Source organism: Sciurus vulgaris (assembly GCF_902686455.1).
Source record: "Sciurus vulgaris genome assembly, chromosome: 7".
NCBI classification, from domain to species: domain Eukaryota; kingdom Metazoa; phylum Chordata; class Mammalia; order Rodentia; family Sciuridae; genus Sciurus; species Sciurus vulgaris.
The window spans coordinates 35,971,543-35,986,656 of record NC_136467.1 but is presented as its reverse complement, the minus strand read 5'-3'; positions in this window follow the sequence as shown (position 1 = coordinate 35,986,656).

The following is a 15,114-nucleotide window of genomic DNA, read 5'->3' as shown; positions in this document are numbered from 1 at the left end:
ATGGAGTTCAGGAAAGAGATCTAAACTATCAATATAATATGGGAGTCATCAGAATATTGATATTATTTACATTACAAACTGAGTGATAAAACTGAGGGAGTGAATGAATATAGAGCAAGGACTGAACACATTTCAACATCAAGGGAACGGGCATCAGAAGATTATTCAGAATCTGAAAACGGGTACAAGAATCTTCTGGATGTTCTTTTAGTGTAGTACTAGGCTTGACTTTCTATTGATTGGGCTATTGTATAACTCCTTGGGGCAAAGGTTAACTCACAGGTTTCTGTCTAATAGAGATGTAAATAAGTTATGTCTGGTGGAACAGATAACCTCAAAGGGAACAGTTTTATCTGAATGAAAAAATTATCCTAATGTTTCTTTATAGTTAAGGGTGGGACTATGTAGGCATAGCTTCTCAAATTTTCAGACCCATTTTAACATCTTATTGTTCCCCTCATTAGTTAATGAATTAAGTAAAATCTTTGACATATGATCACATTATATTGTCTGAGAGTCATAAACTTTTAACCTTTGAAAGCTGTACTTTCACAGAGAAGAAAGGAGTAACCAGCTGAATTTGCCCAGGTTAATTCAAAACTGAAAACCAGTTCACACAATTTACTTATTTATGATTTGAATTTTCTGAATCCCCCAATCCTGTGTTTCCATTGCTGCATTTCTTGTGAATTAAATATTGCTTTAGAAAATTCTTTAAATGTTGCGGGGGCGCTTAAGAATTAGGGCTTCACTTTTTCTGACAACCTCTTCTGTTGGTTCAATTTTAGCTTTCACACACGTGGAGAGATCTAATCTTACCTGTTTAGTAGTTGGAGTAAGGAACAGATTATGTGTAGCCACATACACTATTGACATATATTTCTTTACAGAAGTGTGCTTCAACTTTTGTCGCTCAACCTCTTAAATAGTGACAGCCAATCACAAGAACATGGACAGAATTTTTAATTCATTTTGCTACTTTTCAATTATCTAAGACAAAACAATGATCTTCAGTTTAAAACATTAGATAAGTATATTATTTAAGATCAATTTATTTAATCCATTTATATGTTTTCTAATAACATCCATAATTTTAAATATAACTGAAATAAAATGATTGGCTGTTAAAAATCACAGAAGAAATATGTAAATAGTCTCACACCAAATTTGGGGAGCAGGTTTTGAATTGACTGACTTAAAATGCAGCATTCTTTGCAGCTTTAACAGAAGTTATTTGGAGTGCCCTGATGGGCACCTGAGGGAGATGGGCAGTCATTCCTGAAACTATAGTATTTTTTTTTTTTCAAATGACCAGTACATGAAGACAAGCCACTATAATTTTTCAGTGCTTAAAGTCATACAATATTCAATTTAATAATTTACAAAATTTCATTGAGGAATGATCAATGTACAGCTTGAGGTCTCTCTTAATTAAAAGACAAAAAGCCATAAACCATCATGGAATCACGTTTTCCTTCCACAGGAAAAAGGACTGAAATTATATACAGAAACAATAGGGCAAAACTATAATTCATTCTTCTGTCAGGAAGCACTGTTAGAAGATGACAGATTGGAAAAAATAAGGAAAAACCAAAGGTATAGAAGATCTTATTGAAGGCACAGATGTTTCTACTATAACTCAGCTCATGGATATTTACTAATTATTTGATCACGAAATACAAAATATTAATTTTTTTAGTAAGCACTTGTGTATTGTAGAAGATATGTCCTCAGTTGTGTGCACCAGCTATTCAGGAGGCTGAGGCAGGAGGATCACTTGAGTCCAGGGGTTTGAGGACAGCCTACGCAACATGGCAAAACCTTGTCTCAAATAATGATAATACCCAGTATTCACTGAGCACTTAGTCTGTGCTGGCTACCAGGCTAGGTTTAGGAGCTTTACATGTGATAACTCACTCTTTTTTTTTGGTACCAGGAATTGAACCCAAACCACTGAGCCACATCCCAGTCCTTTTTTATATTTTATTTAGAGATAGGGTCTCACTGAGTTGATTAAGGCCTCACTGTGTTGCTGAGGCTGGCTTTGAACTCAGGATCCTCCTGCCTCAGCCACCCAAGCCACTAGGATTACAGGCGTGGGCCACTGCACCTGGCAATAACTCACTCTTTTTTTTTTTTTTTTAATTTTTAATTTTAATTAAAAATCATAAATTTACATAGGGCAATGTTGTTTGATTCATTTTGTTATTTTTTTCCCTTCCCCCTCCCCTCCCACCCCTCTTTTCCCTCTATACATTCCTTTCTTCCTCATTCTTACCACCCTCCTTATCCCTAACCCTAAACCTAACCCTAACCCTAACACTAACCCCTCCTACCCCCCACCCCCGTATGTCCTCATCTGCTTATCAGCGAGATCATTCGTCCTTTAGTTTTTTGAGATTGGCTTATCTCACTTAGCATGATACCCTCCAATTTCATCCATTTGCCTGCAAATGCCATAATTTTGTCATTCCTCATGGCGGAGTAATATTCCATTGTATATATATATGCCACAGTTTCTTTATCCATTCATCAACTGAAGGGCATCTAGGTTGGTTCCACAATCTGGCTATTGTGAATTGAGCAGCTATGAACATTGATGTGGCTGTATCTCTGTAGTATGCTGATTTTAAGTCCTTTGGGTATAGGCCAAGGAGTGGGATAGCTAGGTCAAATGGTGGTTCCATTCCAAGCTTTCTGAGGAATCTCCATACTGCTTTCCAGAGTGGCTGCACTAGTTTGCAACCCCACCAGCAATGTATGAGTGTACCTTTTTCCCCACATCCTCGCCAACACCTATTGTTGCTTATGTTCTTGATAATCGCCATTCTAATTGGGGTGAGATGAAATCTTAGGGTAGTTTTGATTTGCATTTCTCTTATTACTAGAGATGTTGAACATTTTTTCATATATCTGTTGATTGCTTGTACATCTTCTTCTGTGAAGTGTCTGTTCATTTCCTTAGCCCATTTGTTGATTGGATTATTTGTATACTTGGTGTAGAGTTTTTTGAGTTCTTTATAGATTCGGGATATTAGTGCTCTATCTGAAGTATGATTGGCAAAGATATTCTCCCACTCTGTAGGCTCCCTCTTCACATTACTGATTGTTTCCTTTGCTGAGAGAAAGCTTTTTAGTTTGAATCTATCCCAGTTGTTGATTCTTGCTTTTATTTCTTGTGCTATGGGAGTCCTGTTAAGGAAGTCTGCTCCTAAGCCAACAAGTTGAAGGTTTGGACCTACTTTTTCTTCTATAAGATGCAGGGTCTCTGGTCTGATTCCGAGTTCCTTGATCCATTGTGAGTTGAGTTTTGTGCAGGGTGAGAGATAGGGGTTTAATTTCATTCTGTTGCATATGGTTTTCCAGTTTTCCCAGCACCATTTGTTGAAGAGGCTATCTTTTCTCCATTGCATATTTTTGGCCCCTTTGTCTAGTATGAGAAAATTGTATTTATTTGGGTTTGTGTCCGTGTCCTCTATTCTGTACCATTGATCTACCTGTCTATTTTGGTACCAATACCATGCCGTTTTTGTTACTATTGCTTTGTAATAGAGTTGAAAATCTGGTATTGCGATACCACCTGCTTCGCTCTTTCTACTGAGGATTGCTTTAGCTATTCTGGGTTTCTTATTCTTCCAGATGAATTTCATAATTGCTTGCTCTATTTCTGTAAGGTACATCATTGGGATTTTAATTGGAATTGCATTGAATCTATATAGCACTTTTGGTCTGAAACTATAGTATTAACATTAGAAACTGTTGACTGCTTTTGGGGAAAGACATTCCACATACACACTAAGACACAGTGAACAGGAAAAAAATCCCATCAGCTACGGGCTTGAAATCAAAACTCACCAGAGGCTACAAACTGTAGGCACAAGTGTCATTGAACTATATTTTGCATTGGCAGTTCTATAGGGTATGTTCTAGGGTTAGAACCATCAGGATTTGTTTAAATTTTAAAAATGGTTCATATGTCTTCCAAAAGGTACGGCATAGGCTACCCGACCTCTTTGTAAATAAACACAGTGAGGTGGAAGAAGGGAGGGAAGGAGGAAGGAAAAGAGGGAGGGCAGAGAGAAAGGTAATATCCACTTTAAATATGCAAATAAAGGTACTTTCATTGACAAAATTCTATTGTTTGGTGTCAATATGCTGAGTGCACATTAATATTTTGACTGAAATATTAATAATGTATTGTACAATCAAAAATGGACTGAAACTAACATTATGATCTAATGTTTCCACTTCTTATATATTTTTACTTTAAAATATCAATTGGACTGGGTATGGTGGCACATGCCTGTAATCCCAGCAACTCAGGAGGCAAAGCAGGAGTATCACAATTTGGGGCCAGCCTCAGCAATTTAGCCAGACCATCTCAAAATAAAAACTAAAAAGGACTGGGAATTTAGCTCAGGGTTAAAGTGCCCCTGTGTTCAATCCCTAGTACTCACCTCCCTGCAAAAATCAACTGATTTATGTTGATAGTTCTTATTTTTTGTTTCTCTATGACAATTAAAAGGAATCTTTACACTACTACATATTGGCACTTCTCTCAAAAATAATACATTGTAGCTGTGAATAGTTTAATCCCAGTAAATAAAAAGTAAACTAGACAAAATATAAAATTTTGTTTTCTCTTCTGAATTACTCTTTTTAATTAGAGATAATCATGGTGCATCATATAAAATATTTTATCAAATACACAAATTATGGATTTGATGAGACAAATTGAAAAAATTATTCATAACAATCAAAACAATAATGGTGTCCAGCCTCTCAGGTAGTTAGTAAACAAACTGAGGAAATCATCATAGTATTTACCTGGTTCTCATTAATTAACATGCATGCTCATGTGATGTGTTCCAGTGGGCTCTCCACTGTGCAATTATTAAAGGAAATATTTAATAATTATTTTATTTTGTATAATGCCTTTTAAAATGGAAGCAGAAATATTTGCCATTTTGGCCTTGAGAACTTTCTTGAAAGCAATCACAAAATCTTAGGGGTACATAATCACTAGTGAGGCACGATGGCCTTAGTAATAATTTTCAAATTGTGTTGTTGAGATACATCAGTGGATCATAGGATCAAATTACAGGATTATAAAAGAGCAATTTATGTAATAAAGTGGAATGGAAGGAAATAGAACAGAATAACATCAAAGTACATTGCACAGACTTGAAGATTGTTCCGTGAAATCCGTTTTATGTATGTGTGTGTGTGTTAGTGTATGTGCCGGGCATAATGTTAAGTATGTGTAAAATGTTGTATTTCTGTGGACAGCATTTTGAAAATGGAAATAGAAATGAACTGAAATGTGGGAATATAAAATGAGAAAAAAAGGAATCAATAAGGAAATTAGTTCATTTTTACTTATTGGCATAATTGGAAATAATAATAGAATAATAATTTCTTTTGATTGGAATAATAAATTTGTAAGACTTAGCTATCCAGAATAAGATTGTTTTTACCAGTAAAGTATACCATTAAGCCAAATTCCAAAACTACACAATATTACACTTTAAAGTGTGACTTAATTAATAGCTCCCAGCTCTCGATTGCTGAGTCTACCAGCTACCAAAGGCTTCAGTTGTGTCCAGAAGCTTATCTCTAGAAAGCACAGAAAGGAGGTGGTAACAATGAAGAAGAGTGCAGGGAGAACAAAACTCTTGAAGGAATAATTGAGCAGCTATCTAACAGGAACTGAAGATATCCAAATCCAGGACAATAACATTCAGAGTTCTTTTTTTGAATTAAAACATTGCCAAAATATCATTTCCTTAGCACACTCTGAACAGTGGAGCCCCATAAAAGAAAAAAGGCAAATAAAAGAGGAAGAACAATTGATTCCAATCAAATTTGAATTAAGAATAAAATACGGGTCTGGGAGTGTGGCTCAGTGGTAGAGTGCTTGCCTAGCATGTGTGAGGCACTGGATTTGATTCTTAGCACCACATGTCAATAAATGAATAAAACAAAGGTCTAAAAAATTAAATAAAATATTTCTCAGGTATCATTTCTAAAAATCACATTGAGACTCAGACTAATGTAAGTTTATCCAATAATTGTAGTAGCCCATACATCATAATGTTTGGGGGAAAGTAATATATCCCATTTTGTATGGGATTTTTGAAAAATCCTTTCTAAGATCAAAGAAAGGTATACTTCTTGCCTTTATTGAACTGTAGGAGACTTTTGCCTCAAATGTATTGTCCTCACTTCCGGGGCAAAGATCCTACATTTCCTTTGGAGACCTATCCCTTCCACTAGTTCTCCTCCCAGAAACAGGTGCTGATAATTCAGCAAGTGAAGGTCGTCCCATCCTTCTGTCTACAAGCCTGGGATGATACGGAATCCATTCAGGACTCATGAGTTTCCAGTGGGGGCTATTCGAAGCAGTGCACTCTGCACGCTCACACACTAAGTTAAAGCACAATGTGCTTTAAAAACATGATCACTAGAATTGTTGCTGCCAAGCGGGGACAATCCAGACCTCAGGAAGCCAAGCGCAAAACTGAGGAGGAAGATATCACTGTCAACAGCAGAGTGGAGGAGTCACATCTTTGGATAAAACCCCATCCCAAAGCTGCCATAATTCTGGCCTTTCCAACTACGTGTATGAGAGCAGTTCTTTACTAAGACTAGAATTAGAGTTTCCTCTCACCTTCAACATTCAGTTCTAACTGATGGACATGTGAACTGCCCCCTAGGCACTGTAAGCAGAATTTCCTAGTTAATCCTGACAGTCTTTTGTGACACCACTATGGTTCCCAATTGTGATATGAAAAAACACAGACTTAAAACAAGTGCTTTGTCTAAATTCCCCAAGCCAGGAAGTCCCTGAACCATGGAATTCAGATTGACAATATTCTCATTAGGTTTGATACTCTTCAAGAAGTGGAACCCTAGATTATTTTTCTTAAACTTTAAATACTTTTCTTTAAAAAAAAAAACGAATTTGAAGGATTACAGTTAAGTAGTGAATGGGACTTACAGTGTAGTACTCATTAAGAGACATAAAATCATCCTTCCTGACCTTTGTTTTCACAAATATTCATTTAAATTAAAAAATATACAGGCACTGTGGAGATAAAAAGCATATAATCTTACCCACAGTTCTTTCTAGTTTGTAAGTAAAACTTCCAAACCAGCCAAAGCAACACAAGGGGGGGTATGTTCAGAATATCAGAGTTTTTCATGGAACCCAGAGAACAGAAGCTTGAGCTCATAAGGACATGCAATCAACAACTGAAAACCATCAGGTTCTGCAGAAGCTGTTCTGCCTCCATCGCTGCGTCCCCCTGTGTTGTCGCTTCAGTCTTCTCTCTCTCCAGATGGGATCCCCTGCTTTCACTGATGTAAACAGACAACCTCTGATTATTCCATTTATTTTTCAAGGGGGTGGTAGGGGTGGGCAGGGAGAAGTACCAGCTGCTCTCAATCCCAATTTTAAATTCCCTAAAAGGAAAGCATGACTGGCTGGTCATGAATCAAGCACTGACCTCATGTGAGCCAATCGGAATCACCATTGGAAGCATCAGGTGGTACAAATAGAAGTGCATATAACTGACACTCCCCCGTGGTCAAGTGGTGGGGGGTGATCCTAGACTGGAGGGAGTTTGCCGTAAGGAAACTTGAAACGTTCCAGTGTGGCACAGCAGTGAGACCAGTAAGATAAGGTAAGCGCCAAATTCAGGGTGTGTACACGGTCAGGAGAGGCTTTGAGTCCCTGGTGGGACTTGAACTTAGTGATAAGGAATTTGGGAAGAGGAAGGGTAATCCAGAAAGGGAAACCAGAAACCTGGACTCCCACGGAAAGTGATTTGATGAATGAAACCATGATGTGTCCAATAAAGTATGCAACAAGAGAAATGGTTAAATAAGGAATGCACATGTCGAAAGGAGAGCTTTTTTGATATCCCTGAAGAGGTTGTAAGAATTGTGGTCCCTGAATCCTTCCAAAAAGACAGATGATAAACAAATTTCTCAACTAAGTTGTGGTTTTAAAATGAAAGCTTTATCACCACAATGGAAAAATATTTAGTCATTGATTAAATGATAATGAGTTTTTAAAATCTTTCTTCTTTCTCCTTGTTTCTAAACAACCTCATCTGCCTGTTAAATCAATCTAAATTGCTCCATAATTTAAGATCTGGTGTGTATTCAAAATGTTTGGTTTGTGTGTTTATTACAGTCCACGCAGTGCAAATATGAAAAAAAAAAAAAAAAAAACCCTAATTTTCTTAATGGAAGATCTGTAATTGACTCAACCTAATATATTTCTGATGATTAATAAAGCTGCTTTTCCTCATGGTGGTAAAACAGACATTAAAAAAAAAAATTCTCTCAAGCAAATAGTAATCCCAGTGACCTCCTGCAAACACTTTATAAACACATTTAAGTAGAGTATGGCTATTGGGTCCATGGTCATCTCTACTGAACTAGACTTTTCACACTCAAATGGAATAAATAGTGTAAATATAAAAATTAGCCTTTATCTTTCTAAATCAAACAATGGAATTCTCAGAAGTGATTCTTCTATCTAAACTGAGGTACTAATGTTCATGCTTTGATAAATTACAAATGCCTCACCCTTTTACTGTAGTCTCCATTGTTCTCTGCATTTCTGCTATGTCACTGTCATTAAAAAAAAAAATGAAAAAAAAACCCTAATCTTGATAAATGCCAGATTGAGATGAATAGATAATAGCTCTTAGAAATAAAAAAGCTGATCCTATAATCCCAGCTACTCAGAAGGATTACATGAATGAGGCCAGACTGGGCCGCTTAGTGAGACCCTGATTGAAAATAAAATGGGTGGGGGATTGTAATTCAATGGTCAGTGGTAGAAGGTTTACCTAGCAGGAACAAGGCTCTATGTTCAATCCCCAGAATCAAAAAACACTATCACTTGTCTTTCATCCAGAAGTCAAAATGTCTCCTATATGACTGCCCTGGCTAGGTGCTGGACACACAGTATTAAATGAGACAATCCTTTGTTTCTTCTCTGGGATAGGTACGTAGAGCAGTAAACATAACTTTGTGATAAGTGCTATAAGGGAAACAAGGAACCAAAACAGGAGGAAGCAATTTCAGAAAGGGTGCTCAGGGAAGGCTTTTCTGCACAGGTGACCCTCATGCTGACACTCGAACAAAAAAATGTTAATCATGTGAAAAGGGCAGGGCAGCCTCCGTTGGGAAGAAGTGCACACAGAAGGACAAAGGTGCACAGACTGTGGCTGGACAGAGCAGATGTCTTCAGGAACGAAAGTAGATCAGTGTGGACCAACAGCCAGTGGAGGGTGGCCTGAACTGAACTGGACAGTGACAGGGCCACCTCATGCAAGGTGTTAGAGCCCGTGGGGATGAGTTTGGTTATTGATTTTGGGAGCAATGAGAAGCCACTGAAAGTCTTTCAGCGAGGGTCTATTCAATTTCTCTTGCCGCTCTCAGAGTGGACTGGAGGGACACAGGAATAGAAGCAGGGAAACCCCTCAGTAATTCTGGCAAAACAGTAATAGTAGCCCCGACTACAGCGTGTTTGTAGAAGCAAAAGGGGACATATTATTAGCAATGAGGTTGATCAAATTAAGGGCATATATGAAGAAGGCATAGTGATCATTCTATGTATAATTACACACCAATAAGACCCCTTTAAAAAATTAAGTATATCTTGAAGGAGTTGAATTTAAGATGGGTGGGGTGCAGGGACAGGTGCCTGAGGGAACAGGAAGGGAGGAAGATTCCAAGGACAACTTATAAATTTCTGAGTTGAGTGATGATGTGGGTGGTGATATCATTTATTAGATGAAGGAACACTGAGGATAGGGTTGAAGCTAACAACAAGGATGCTTTGGGATGAGACAGTCTGCGCTAAATTTGTTGTGAACCTATAGAAACATGTTATCTTACATACTCAAGAAGCATATACAAGTGCAGAATCCTGGTGCTGGACTTCAGGGCTCTGAGCCCACTTCCCTCTGGGCCTGCCCCCTTCCATGTGCTCTATCCGGAAACGCGTGTCGCAGTTCCAGGCATTTACACCTCTGTAGATGGGAGTGGGGCCCTCAGCCTCCATCCCTGTTCTAGGAGTGAAAGACTTTCTAGCAGTTTTTCAGAAGCCCCTTCCTAGTCGGGTCTTAACAGCAGAATATGACTATCCCACCAACTGTATGAAAGAAGAAAGGGATCTCCATATTTTCTCATATCAACTGGAATATTTTCCTAAACCTAAAGACAGAATCCTCTCAACAAAAATGGCAGAAAATTGCAAATAATAAATAAATCAAGACTGAAGTATTTACCCAAATGTATTGAAAATGTATGCTACCCACAAATCTACACATTTAGAGCAGCTTCATTCTTGATTTCAAAACTTCAAAGCAACCAAGATTTCCTTCAATAGAGAATGGATAAACAAATTGTATTATAGTCATATGATGAAATATTATTCAGTGGAAAAAATTATCAAGCCCTGAAAAGACATGGAGGAAACCTAAATGCACATTTCTAAGTGAAAGAAACCATTCTGAAAAGACTATATGTGGCATGATTCCAACAACATGATTTTACAGAAGATAAAACCAAGTAGACAATAAAAGGATTAGTGGTGGTCAGAGAGTCAGCTGGGAAAAGCAGGAAGGGTAAAGCCCAGGAGATTTTTAGGGCAGGGAAGTTATTCTAGAAGAAAGTGTAATGGTGGGTATGTGACATTATGCATTAATCCAAGTCCTCCCTGCACAACAGAGTGAATCCTAATGCAAACTGTGCACTTTAGCTAATAATACTTTGCTAATATTGGGTCAATTTTTTTACAAATATACTAATGAAAGATGTTCATAATAGTGAGAAGGAGTATAGGAGAATTCTACTTTCTATTCAATTTGTCTTTAAATGTCCAAGTGCTCTAAAAACAGTCTACTACAATAAAATCAGGATTGTGGCAGAAAAAAATATAGAATATACAGTTACATAGTTAGCCAATACTGTCTATGATGGGTGAGGGAAAGCACTAGCATTTCTTTTCAAACATGTTAAGTTTGCGATGTGAAGCATCATGTGCATGTGTCAGGCAGACAGCTGGATGTGTGACTCTGACAAAGATCTAGGTAAGATGTGAACTTCAGAGGCAAGGACTCAAGAATCCATGGAAATTAATAAGATCTCCTAGGGAAAGGAAAGAAGATTCCTGGACCAGGACTGAAGAACCGTATTCAGAGGCCAGACTTGAAAAAGGTGTTGCCAATCAAGGGGAATAAAAGTGAGCAGCAGACAGATTTTAGAAAAAATGTGATGGAAGGATAGGCAAGGGAGTTTTAATGTTCCAGCACACAAAAAAGATGCTAATTAGCTTAGTTGAATCTTCCTACAATATACGCATAATCAAAACATCAGATTGTACCCCATAAATATACTCAATTTTTTGTCAAATAAGTATGAAAGTTTAAAATAATGAATTAAAGATGAGAATGTTTCAAGATTCATGGAGTGCTGCGGTGTTTTTAAAGATGAAGGAAGGGGACTGAAGGGGAGGGAAGAGGGACAGGAAAAGGGAGGAATGCAGAATGAAATTGACCACATTATGCTATCTATGTACGTATGTAAATATCCCTCAGTGAAAAGAAGCGTATATGTATAAAGTACCAATTAAGAAAAAGCTACATAGAGGGAAGATCAGTAGAGGAAGGGAAGGAGCGGTGTGGGGAGGGGAGGGAAAGAAGAAGCGCTGGGACTGAAACAGAGCAAATTATATTCCATGCATGTGTGATTATGTCAAAATGAGCCCAATATTATGTATAACTAATACACTAACAAAAGCAGTTTTTAAAAGATGAAGGCAGAAGTTGATTCTTTTGTAGACATGATAACCTTCGCAAGGACTCCTCGTAGAGTAGTATGGGAAGAGGGGCTTGAACAGTGAACAGAAGACAAGGAATTAAAGGAAACATTTACAGATGGTGAAATGTTTCCTGTTTTCCTGTGAAGGGACTACTTTGTGTCTGGCCAATACCTTGCATATAAATTTGTCTGCCTTGTCAAATGAATAAAATAAAAGCATTAAATCTCTTGAACACATGTTTGCCCACATGATTCTGATAAAAGACACTGGCCTATTATAGTGCTCCTTAAGGGATTGCTGCTCAGAAATGTGTAGCTCCAGGAACTGAGAGACCATAAACTCAGCAGGTCACATACACCTTCTTACCCAGGAGCCCTTAGCCAAACTGCAACTTAGAATTGAAGGCAGACTATTTCTAGGGCTTAAATTATTCAGTTAAATCATTTTCAATCCCTCAATAGGTAATAAAGTCTAATCTGCTTAATAGAGTAGAATGAAAACAAGATAAAACATCAAAATAAGATTCAGATAATCTAATAGAGTACAGTAGCCAGAAAGAAAATGCAAGGCTTTGTGGTGCTAACCACAGCCTTCACTGCTGTCCTCCCTGCAGTCCCTAGAAAAAATAAAAAAGGAGTTGTTAAAGCAAAAATACACACACGTTAGAAGGGTCCTTGAAGATGGGGCAGCTACAGATGGTGACTGGGTATGAATACTACTCAACAGCTTGAGTTCCTAATAGAAAGGACATTGAGGATCTGGGGGTAGAGCTCCATTCTGAGGAAACTCCAAGGGGACCAAAAAATCTAGCAAAATCTCTGGGTAGCCTTAAACTACCATGTATGTAATATAAGCAAAGTCATCACTTGACATCATTTAAATTCTTTGTTGTTTTTCTTCAAGGACAAGGTGTTGCACTAAGACCAGGCTATGAGAGTGGTTGTAATTATTGGGGCAGGTATGGGGACAGTTGACAAAGTTCTCATGTCTTGTGCAGCATTCAGAAAGCTGTGTTCATCACAATGAGATTGCGATTGGATGATTGAAGAGAAATATCTGGATGGTAGCAGTACCCATGGGGGCTATTTTAGAAATACCCAAAAAAAAAAACAATGTGTCAGTGGTACAATTTAAGAGAGGGTTCCCAGTAAAAGTGAAGGGGACATTATGATTTAATGAGATAGAAAAGTACCAGCAAGGTGAAAGTCCCAAATTCAGTTTCTCCTTCTGATTGTATAGATGAATCACTTAAACTTTTCGAACCTCATTTGCAAATAAAAATAATACTCTATGCCCTTTCTGACACAGAGCATTCAATTTCAAGCCCTTTCCCCCCACCTGAATAAAGGATTCTCCCCTTTTTTTTCTCTACTGGTTTTATGCTTTAATTTCTATTAATTTTCTTAATTTAAGATTAATTCTTCACTTTTTCAAGATATACACCTCTAAGTCTAATTTAGATTTGAAAAAAATGCCAAGGTCTAAAAGAACTTGGAATGCTTTATATTCCTCCTTTCCATTCTGTATGTTACTTCTGCCTACTGTTAGTACCATTAAACTTTCAGAAATTGGTGGTGGGTTTATTTGAACAGTATTTTTGCTTTAACAACTCCTTTTTTTTTTTTTTTTTTTTTCTTGCTTACCATTATTTCTTGGATTTCACCTCTTTACTTCTGAATTCTTCATTTTTCTTGCTGAAAAAATATTAAGTAGTACCTCTCAGTTTTTTAATGTCTGGGAATGTTTTTGTTGGTCTTAATATCAACCATATTGGGGCACTGCCTCCTAAGTGAACATTTTCTCAGAGTTTGAAGATACGATCCCAATGTCTCTCTGTGTTAATTATATAATGAGAAATCCATTTTATTCTGATTTGTATCATTTTAGGTTTTCTTTCTTTTCTCTTGGGTAGGTCTTAGAATTTTTTTTTTTCTTTGTCCATGATAGCGTCTAGTTTCACTACAATATATTTAGATGAAGGTTTGGCTTTATCTTTGCTATTCAGAGCTCAGTGTAATTTTTTCAATTTAAGTCTTGAATCTCCTTGCAATTCAGGGAAATTCTCTAACACATTTTTTTTTAATATTGCCTCCTTCCAAATGTGTATTCTCTTCATTCAAATCTTAAATTGGAGTTTTTCATGGTTTGTTTTTTTTTTTTTTCCCATGTGACAACTTGTCTTTCATGTTTCCAGGGACAGTGCAAGGTTTTTTGAGACTTGCAATTTATATAATTGGGGAGTCTTTTTAAAGAAAACACAAGAGTAAGAATAGATAATTAAATATGAAATAAATATTTTAGAAAGATAAAATTACACAAATTAAAAATTGAAACAGAATAAATACGTTAAACATAATTCCAGAAAAAATATCATAGAATGTATAGTAACTGCTAGAATACCTCCCTAATGCTTTTTCTTTCTTCCTTCATATTTAGGTGCATACTCTTCTATGACAGTAATGAACTGTCTATTTTAATTAAAGAATAGAAATGCATCTGTGTCTCCTCTTTCTTATTAGTTATGTTTTTAAAAGGTTCTTTTAGTGCTACATTTCATCATTGATTTTGTAAGTTTTTAGGGTTGTTATTAAATGTGGGGAAAATCTTTCCCAGGTTTCTTTTATACATAAAATTTAATTCCATATATGTCCAGGCTATTTACTCGCCATTCTCCTTATGGTCTCAGTGCCAGGTGCCGTAGGACATTCTCCTATCATGAAATGACCTCTGGCCTTGCCTTTCAAAATGCCGGGCATTTTGGCAGAGTGGTGGTATAAGTTCCTACAGAAGTAGGCCTACAGTTACAACTATACAAGGTACTACCAACTACACAATTATTACCCCTCCAATACAGGCCAAATATCCTCAATTCAACTCTTCAAAAAAATGTACATGGCCACTTCAATGCTACCTACCATGAAAAGACAGTGACAGAAGTCAAGTAGAATGGAAAGATTTTGCAGTCTTTACAATTGCAGCTATTCGTTTTGCAAATTGTAGAAACAGAACATGAACCAGTTTAGCATACTGCTGGATAGGGTTCTTACAAGTGAGGGGCTTAGCACTGAAGCATCATTATTTCTTTTTTTTTTATTTTTTACAGACTGCGTTTTGATTCATTGTACACAAATGGGGTACATCTTTTCATTTCTATGGTTGTACATGATGTAGACTCATACCATTTGTGTAATCATACATGTACATAGGGTAATGATGTCTGTCTCATTCCACCGTTTTTCATACCCCTTCCCTCTCATTTCCCTCTACAT